This window comes from Rhyacophila brunnea, unplaced genomic scaffold (genome assembly GCF_057557595.1).
Source record: "Rhyacophila brunnea isolate RB1 unplaced genomic scaffold, BYU_Rbru_1.0 scaffold_13, whole genome shotgun sequence".
NCBI classification, from domain to species: Eukaryota; Metazoa; Arthropoda; class Insecta; order Trichoptera; family Rhyacophilidae; genus Rhyacophila; species Rhyacophila brunnea.
In genome coordinates, this window is record NW_028232785.1 from 40,083,801 (window position 1) to 40,093,051 (window position 9,251).

The 9,251-nt window shown below is 35.7% G+C and overlaps 1 long non-coding RNA gene across 1 annotated transcript; it reads right to left on the bottom strand.

Moving 5' to 3' along the window:
• Positions 1 to 3,707: 3,707 nt before the first annotated feature.
• On the bottom strand, positions 3,708 to 8,770 carry LOC147077503 (uncharacterized). The gene is made up of 3 exons (XR_015069430.1): positions 8,643 to 8,770; positions 6,955 to 7,107; positions 3,708 to 4,266 (listed from the first exon to the last, which is right to left on the bottom strand). It is a non-coding gene; the product is annotated as an uncharacterized LOC147077503 (long non-coding RNA).
• Positions 8,771 to 9,251: the final 481 nt, after the last annotated feature.

The following is a 9,251-nucleotide window of genomic DNA, read 5'->3' on the forward strand; positions in this document are numbered from 1 at the left end:
CGAGGTGTTTATTTGATCACTCCCAAGTCACAAACGATGACCAGTAACCAGCATACCGAGCGAAGAAAGAGAATGCATATTCTTCGCCCTGACGGGAGATGGCAATCACTATATGGGTAACAATGATGAATATCATATTAATGTAGTTTCCTTGTGCGAACAGGTGCTACTTATTATGAATGGGATAGTGTGAATAAAAACGATTAAAACCAAATAAGTTTCCTAATTTTTTTATTTATATATAAAATATAATATTATCACTAAATCCAGCTTTTAATCAAGCTATCGTCATACTCAGCAGATACCTTCCACTTGTCAAACGGCTAATAATGTTAGGTTCATTCATTCAAAACAAAAACTTCCGTCGGCTGACATTTTATTTAGACAGAACCAAGTCCAATTTCTTTGGACATAACAAGTATTACCATAACAAGGCAAACGTTTAATATTAAGAGGAGAATGCACAGAACATTAAAATAAATAACACCAATTTACAGGCTTAAACGAAAATACGATGAAAGTTGTACAAGTGTTAGTAATTAGTGACGTCACATGTATTACGATTCAATTAAGGAGATGTCTTTACCTACCAGTGCATCTATCTTATATACAAAACTGATATCGGCAACTATCGAAGGTAGTTTTCCATTTTTTCTATCGAAATATTAGTATGTATTGTAACAAATACAAGAAGGTAGTTGTAATTGTTACAATAAGTGCTATGTTTTGACAACATCTCTATGTGTTAAAGTTTATAGTGCGATAGACAGTTTTACTGTTTAGACGGCTAACTTATTGTAAATGTTACAATGCGTGCTAATACTTCAGTAATATAAAAATGAAAAACCACCCTCGATAGCAATCTTGTCTACAGAATAGATGTGCAAAGGAACCTAGCGCAAAAATACGAAGCACACATTAAAAAATTTATAAAAATCGATGTTTTTTTAAATAAATATAAAAAATATTAAAACTATGAATTAGTGAAATTAGCACTTTATAGAAAACCTAATAAACTAATTTTTAATAATACCTAAATATTACCTACCTAATAATAAGATGGGGTCCTTTGACAAATTCACAGTTTATAACATTTTTTTACAATTGTAAGTTTACTTTTGACTCAAAATAAAAAATATTTTTTTAAATGTTATCAGATACCTACATATTTATTAATTAATACAGTTGAAATTGTAAAATATCAAAAAATGTATATCGTCCTAAACCCTGCGAAACCAAACCATAACAAAATATACTTTGTCCAAAATACTCATTATCTATAAAATATCTAAAATTATGCCAATTAATCATACATAAAATAAGATATTTCATAGATAGAATAATATTTTTATAGATTATAGTTTGGTTTAGGCAGGGCATAAAAATTTAAAAAAATATTAACATGTGTGATATGTATTTCTAATTCAACGAAAATATATAAATCTGAATGGAAAAGTGTGCACCATATTGTCAGATCGCCTAAACAAAGCTACGAGCTAGCTGAGAGTCCAACGATGGTCACACGGTTTAAGCGTCGGCTTATAGCGTCGTGGATTCCAGGTTCAAATCCTGGGTCTGGCATGTACATATATTGTTTATCAATTTGTGCAGGGTCAGAGTATGGACTGACTTAATAGGTTGAGAAAGTGGCTGACATCCGTTTCTCGTAAAAACAAAATCTGATGGAGGCCCATGTGTTCCTATTAGGATCGAATATGGTTTAAAAAACAACTAGCTTACGGTAGTGGAGTTCGATACACTTCAATTTATGTCACTAAGACCTAACGTCCACTTACACAAATCCAAAATACACTAAACAACAAACGAGATTTCTTTGAGCAAGTGGGTTTGAAGTATTCAAAAACTGTATTTAGCACAGACACAATAAGTATTATTGTATGGTTTAAAATAATATTACATACGGTTACATAATATCATGTCGCTATAGAATAGGCTACATAAATATTAATTATTTACTTTAACACCTTTATTCGTATAATATATTATATTAAAATAATGTCCTAAAAATGCGGAATTTCTTTTTAAATAAATAAGTCGTTGTGAAATATGCTACCAGAAGTTATGCATGAGTAATTATATCACATTCAAATGGCCTTGTCTGAATACGCCAATTAGGGTCGCCCTAATACAATAGATAAATTTCTACCCACCTGACAATTTGACCCTTACCTGGGACGACAAATAACGGTCAGTCATTCATCAACCGTACGCATATAAACATTTACCTACGCTAAACCGTCAAGTGCCACGCACCGGATGACCCAGTTAACAATACCGAACGAGACTGATAATACGACCAGGATTGACAACCAAACCATGGAGCCAGCCTAAATAGCATAAAAGGTTAGTGCCGGGCATCCTAAACATACCCTCCCCTCTTCCCAGCATCCGAATCATTCCTGGACAGTTTACAGTTCAATGAAAAGCAAAGCCAGTGTCTCTTATTTTAGTGTTTTTACAAACAATTTGCATGCGTATAAGCATTTACACGAATTGGCTTTTCACCGGAATGAGTCCTTTCATGTAATTTCATCTTATTAAAATCATAACTACAATTATCTCATTAAAATGACCTTTCAACAGAATGAGTCAATTTTTGCGATATTATGACACTGAACGTTGTGCATGAGTAATTACATAAATATAAGATTTAAATGGCTTCTCACCAGAATGAGTCTTTTTATGCCATTTAATGCTACCAGATCAAATGCATGAGTATATATTAGATAAATCACATTATATTAACGTTATACATGGGTAATTACATTTATCACATTATGACTTTTCACCAGTATGAGTCAGTTTGTGTCTTTTCATGTTACCAGACGTCGTGCATGAGTAAGTGCATGTGTCACATTTAAATGGCTTTTCACCAGAATGAGTCATTTTATGTGTTTTCATACTACCATAAGTCGTGCACGAGTAATTGCATATATCACAGTTGAATGGCTTTTCACCAGAATGAGTCATTTTGTGTATTTTCATGTTACTTGAACGTCTGCAGGAGTATTTGCATTTATCACAGTTAAATGTCTTTTCACCAGTATGAGTCAGTTTGTGTCTTTTCATGTTACTTAACTGTCTGCATGAGTAATTGCATTTATCACATTTAAATGGCGTTTCGTCCGAATGAATCATTTTATGTGTTTTCATGTGACCTGACTCTCTGCATGAGTATTTGCATATATCACAGTTAAATGGCTTTTCACCAGAATGACTCATTTTGTGTTTTTTCATACTACCAGACGTCGTGCATGAAAAATTGCAATTTTCACATTTATATGGCTTTTCACCAGAATGGGTCATTTTGTGTGTTTTCATGGTACCTGATTGTCTGCATGAGTAATCGCATATATCACATTTAAATGGCGTTTCGCCCGAATGTGTCATTTTGTGTGTTTTCATGCTATTTGACGTCGTGCATGAGTAATTGCATTTATCACAGTTAAATGGCTTTGCACCAGAATGAGTCATTTTGTGTGTTTTCATTCGACCTGACGTCGTGCATGAATATATGCATATATCACAGTTAAATGGCTTTTCACCAGAATGAGTCATTTTGTGTGTTTTCATGGTACCAGACGTCGTGCATGAGTAATTGCACTTATCACATTTAAATGGTTTATCACCAGAATGAGTCATTTTATGTGTTTTCATGTCATTTGAACGTTTGCATGAGTATTGGCACTTATCACATTTAAATGGTTTTTCACCAGAATGAGTCATGTTGTGTGATTTCATGCCACTAGACTGTCTGCATGAGTAATTGCATTTAACACAGTTAAATGGCTTTTCGCCAGAATGAGTCATTTTGAGTGACTTCATGGCGTGACCAGGACGAAATCTTGAAAAATGACCATCGTCACATTTAACCAGACTTGCAACGGAATCGTTCGTTTTCGCAATTGTGGTTTTGTGTATCGCTTTGTGAGGCAACATCAGGTCTAACGATGCAAAAAAATCAAAACAGATACTGCACACAAAATTTTGTTTATGAAACGATTTTTTTTCCAGTTGTATAACTGCCACTAATAATTCTGTGTTTACCATATTAATCGATTGAAAAATATCCCGTTCACTATTGCGACAGGCGACATCTTTCAACATTTCTATATATTCCTTCAGTTCTTTCTTGATGTCTTTTTCCTCAATGTGTAGGTCTTCGCTAGACACCTGTGCTTCAGTCGCATCCCAAGACGATATGAGACGCGGAACATTGGCCGCTACAGTGCTTCTAGCGATAATCTAAAAAAACATTTAAAAGTATTAATAAATTATGAGATTTTTTATTAACAGTTCATTATAACCATTATGTACCATGTCAGTCGTAGGGATTCTAATCATGCACAAAACTCTTTTATTCGGCGCACTTGTTTAAATTATTACAATATGTATTTCTTCACCGTTAATCCATTCAATAATTCACCTCTTTCGTTTAAACGCACTATCTTCAAAATTTTGTATAGATAGACATAATATGTCTTATATAATACTTATACATTCAAAAAACATATTACTTTTTTGTCTTTTCATTAGTCTTTCTCACTTTTCTTAAGTAATTTCTTTATATTTATGTTATTCTTACTTTTTATCTTGTTAAGCTTAACTATATTATAAATTATATATGAAAACTTTGCTGGTTGTCAAAACTTTTTATTATTCTATTGAAAACATATTTTTGTAATTAAAATGTAACTGCTTGTTTCCCCTATAAATTAAAAAAAATAGTAAAAGATCCAGGTGGAAACAATATGCCTAGATACGGCTAAATGAAAGTTAAGACCCAACCATACACTAATGGTAAAAACACATTGATCATTCATTGATAAAATAACGTTAAAATATTACGAGGTAAAGGAGCAAAACACACCAGCCCAGTATCAGACTTATAAAAAAGTTAAATTGACAAGTGAACACGACAAGACCTCTATAGAATTTCCCAAATATAATCTTTCGACTTTCTGACCTGTCGAGCAGTTTTTTCTAACTTCTAGATTTTATCGTTCACCATGTTTCTAGACGAAGGCATATCTTTTATTCTTTGAATATATTTTTCCTTGTTTGAAATTTTTCAAAAAGGTCGTGGGAGCATTTTGACCACGCTTCTTTTATAGATTTCCTATAACTGCACGGTTTACCATTTTCACTGTCTGTCAGAATTACTACAACTAGCTCCACCAAGTATTTTTTTGTTGATACTAATGAAATAGTTTGTTACTGTATAACTTAGCTTGGTATTTTACACACAAAATGACACCAGAATTCGTTGCGATCAGCTGAGGCATTCTCTCGCTACAGTGGTCTCAAGCATTGTAAATCGATCATAATCAGAAGTTCGCGGAGCGGCTTCCTCCGCCGCCTGATGAGGTGAGTGCGATAATGTTATGTGTCACGCATAAAGCATTAGGAGCGATTTGTTCAATTATATATTTACAATAAACAAATTCTTGAAGAGTATTTATTATTTTGTATACGATACGATCTGTCATTTATGCACAAATTTCGTCGGTTCCGTTAGCGCATCGCATTCATGACTGGCCATGGAAACTTTGCGGCCAAACTACAGGGGTTTGGTTTGGCAGGACATGGGTCGGGTTGCTCATGTGGACATGACCAGCAGGACGCAGAGCACGTCCTGTGGGACTGTCCACTTATGGGCCCCGAAGGAGCGGAATTGTTTGCCCGGGTCCGACCCCATTCGGGCCCAATAGGACACGCGGACATGGTGGCAACCGAGGCAAATTTTGCGGCCTTTACTAAATTCGCCAGAGCGTACGGGGGGCGGGACACTCTCGACTTCCCTTGCGACTCTTCAAATTAAAGTCACTCTGATAGTTGCCATATAAATTAACATCATGCATTCGTACTTCGGTGCAAGGTTGCATCACCAGTCCCGTGCGGCTCTGCTCGGGACAAAATGAGGGCTTAAATTCTTTGATCTGGCACACGTAAGGGTTATGTTAGCCGGCCGCGTATGACGTGGCTGCATATACATAACGGGAGGGGAGGTGGGAATTTACACACCATGTTCTATTAGTAACAATAATAATATATTCATTGACATGTTTTCTTTTTAAAGTAAATGGGTAACGTTTTTAGTCATCTTTACACGATTTAAGAATTAAGTGGCCCGTCGCCATCACGAAACAAAGTGACGTGTTTCCAGCTCGACGTTCTCTCTCAAAATGAAAATTATTTGCCGTTTCACTGATGTACTACCTTAAGCTTGTACGTGAGTCGGCGTTGCGCGAACTGATCGATCGATTAAAACCGACTGTGGTACTGGGCTGGGCAAGGCCTGGCACGACAAATAACGGTCAGTCATTCATCAACCGTGCGCATATAAATACTTACGTAAGCTAAACCGTTAAATGCCACGCACCGGATGACCCAATGAACAATACCGAACGAGACTGATAATACGACCAGGATTGACAACCAGACCAAGGAGCCAGCCTCAATAGGCATTAGGCATCCTAGACATATCCTCCCCTCGCAGCATCCGAATCATTCCTTTACAGTTTACAGTTCACTGAAAAGCACAGCCTGTGTCTTTTACAGACAATTTGCATGCGTATAAGAATTTATACGAAATAGGTTTTCACCGAAATGGTATTTTATGTAATTTCATCGTATTAGAATATATGCATGAGAAATTGCAATTATCGTATTTAAATAGTTTTTCACTAGAATGAGTCCTTTTGTGCAATTTCATGCTACTAGATTTATGCATGAGCAATTACAATTAAAACATTTCAATGGTTTTTCACCAGAATGAGTATTTTAATGCAATTTCATGCAACCAGATTGTATGCACGAGGAATTATAATTTAAGTAACTTTTCACAAGATTAAGTCTTTTTTCTGTATTTTCATGCTACTAGACGTTATGCATGAGTAAATAAATTTAAATAAACTAAGTAAATGAACGTACCTGGTCCATTGGGCTGTATTGTCGATCGGAGGAGCCGGGTTGAGGATCCTCATTGTTGATTTGGCGAATTGCATCGTCAAGAAATTCTTCTTTGATTATGACACCCTCATTGTCATTCTCCATTCTTGTATTGATCAGGCTGTCTTCACACTCCTGAAAATAACAACATGATTAATAATATTATGTAACAGCATCACCATTATGATCAGCCAGAGTCAATCCATTTCTGGATAAGACCTGCTACAGCTGCTTTCAGTGGCCACCAATGTACGACTGCATTTGGCAAATGAATATATACTCACCAAAAGACATTCCAGCAAACTGCAGTACATTGCGTACTTTAATCTGCCTTTAATAGTACATTGAGATCTATTTATAGGGTTGCTACTGAAAATCACATGATCTTGAGTAATTGGTACAGCGAGGTATGGAGAAGTGTACGTTGGGCATAACGCGAAAGGACCGTAAGAGAAACGAATGAGTTAGGAAGCAGACAGGAGTACGCGATGTAATAGACGTTGCCAAACAGCTGAAATGGAGATGGGCGGGGCACATTTCTCGCCGAAAGGACGGCCGCTGGACAAATGCTGTCATCAAGTGGTACCTAAGGGGCACGAAACGGCCACAGGGTCGCCCTCAAAGCCACTGGATTGACAAACTGGTAAAGTTCGGCGAAAATACGTGGCAGCGAAAGACACAGGACCGAGAGAGTTGGAAGAAGGTTGGCGAGGCCTTCATCCAGCAGTGGATGATGATGATTTTCAAATGTACTAGTGGGTGATCAATCCATTCTCAAGATTCGACGGTACACATCTGACATTAACAGATAAGGACATTTGAAAGGATCTAAATAACGATCCTGAGCACAAAGCCTCATTTTCTGAGCTAGAGTTGTCAGCATTTTGGATATCATTTTTGTGTCAATATCCTCAATTGGATACCTACAGCAGCAATTAAATCTCTGTTGCTGTTTGGATCGTGGTATCTTTACGAATTTGGTTTTTCAGCACTCGTGGAAATGAAATCGTAAAACGAGAGCAGTTACAAATGGTAGATGTGGAGCTACGTGTTTGTTTATCTAATTTAGAGCCGCATTTTACAGAATTCTTTCTAAAAATCAATTGCATCCTTCTCACTTATAAAGTTATTACCACCTGTGTACATATTTGTTCATAAAATAAAATAAAAAAATGGATCTACCCACACTATGATTTCCTTTATCCATATTAATAAGGAACATTTGCTTTTTAAGGCATTTTGTGTGCCGCGGAACAAATCCCATTCACGAGTGTGCCGTGAACAAAAAAACGTTTGGCAGACACAGCTATAGATACTCACAGCACCGGGATTTATTATGCGACAAATTTATTCGACCCACTTAATTAGACAGATTAATGAATGTCAATAATAAAATACCAATATACTAATAAAAATAACAGGCAGTCTTTTTCACAAATCTTGTATCCTAAAACATGTCATCGAAGGAGTGTACAATCCAAACAATTGATTGTTACGTTAAATTTATATAAAACATATTCTTACAAAATACAATTTGTATCCAATGATATAATAATAACGGAGACTTATATAAATGATCGCATTGATCGCAAACAAGCACGATGTGAATTACACAATATTTACTTATTTAAAATAATAATGAAATATTGTATAAATAGGTAAGTAGGTACCTGATTTATTGGCTCGCATTTAGAATATGAGCAGCCAGGTTGCGGATCACTGTCTTCGGTAAATTCTTCTTTGAAATCAATTTGGAGAGAATCAATCTCAGTTTTAATACCAGCACAGCTGGTTACAGGGCTCTGAAAAACAAGACAGAAGGTATTTCATAATACGTGTTTACACCTATATATTATTATTAAGCGTTGTGCGCAAACACACGAACGTTTCTGTATGTGACCTATTATCACGGTTCGATACTGTCTACTATTATTAATAAACGTTATATAGTAAAGTTGTCTTCAGATTAATGAAAGTAGTAAACCAGCAGCCACAGAGACGCAGAACCTATAGGTAGGTAGGTATCTAGTCAAATGATCCTTGTGAAGTGTCAATATTACGATGTATAATTTATTACGTCATGTTTCAGTTAGTAAAGTCCAATGTATCACGCATTTGTTTCATTTGCATCAGTAAGAAACCACTTCAACGTAGAATAAACACAATCTTACAATGATTAATAAGTTTGGAAAACCTAACCTCAGTTGTGCTGTTGGCATCATAAGCATTCTCTTGCTTTACACAAATCTTTATAAGCGGATTGTTTGGATGGATAATTG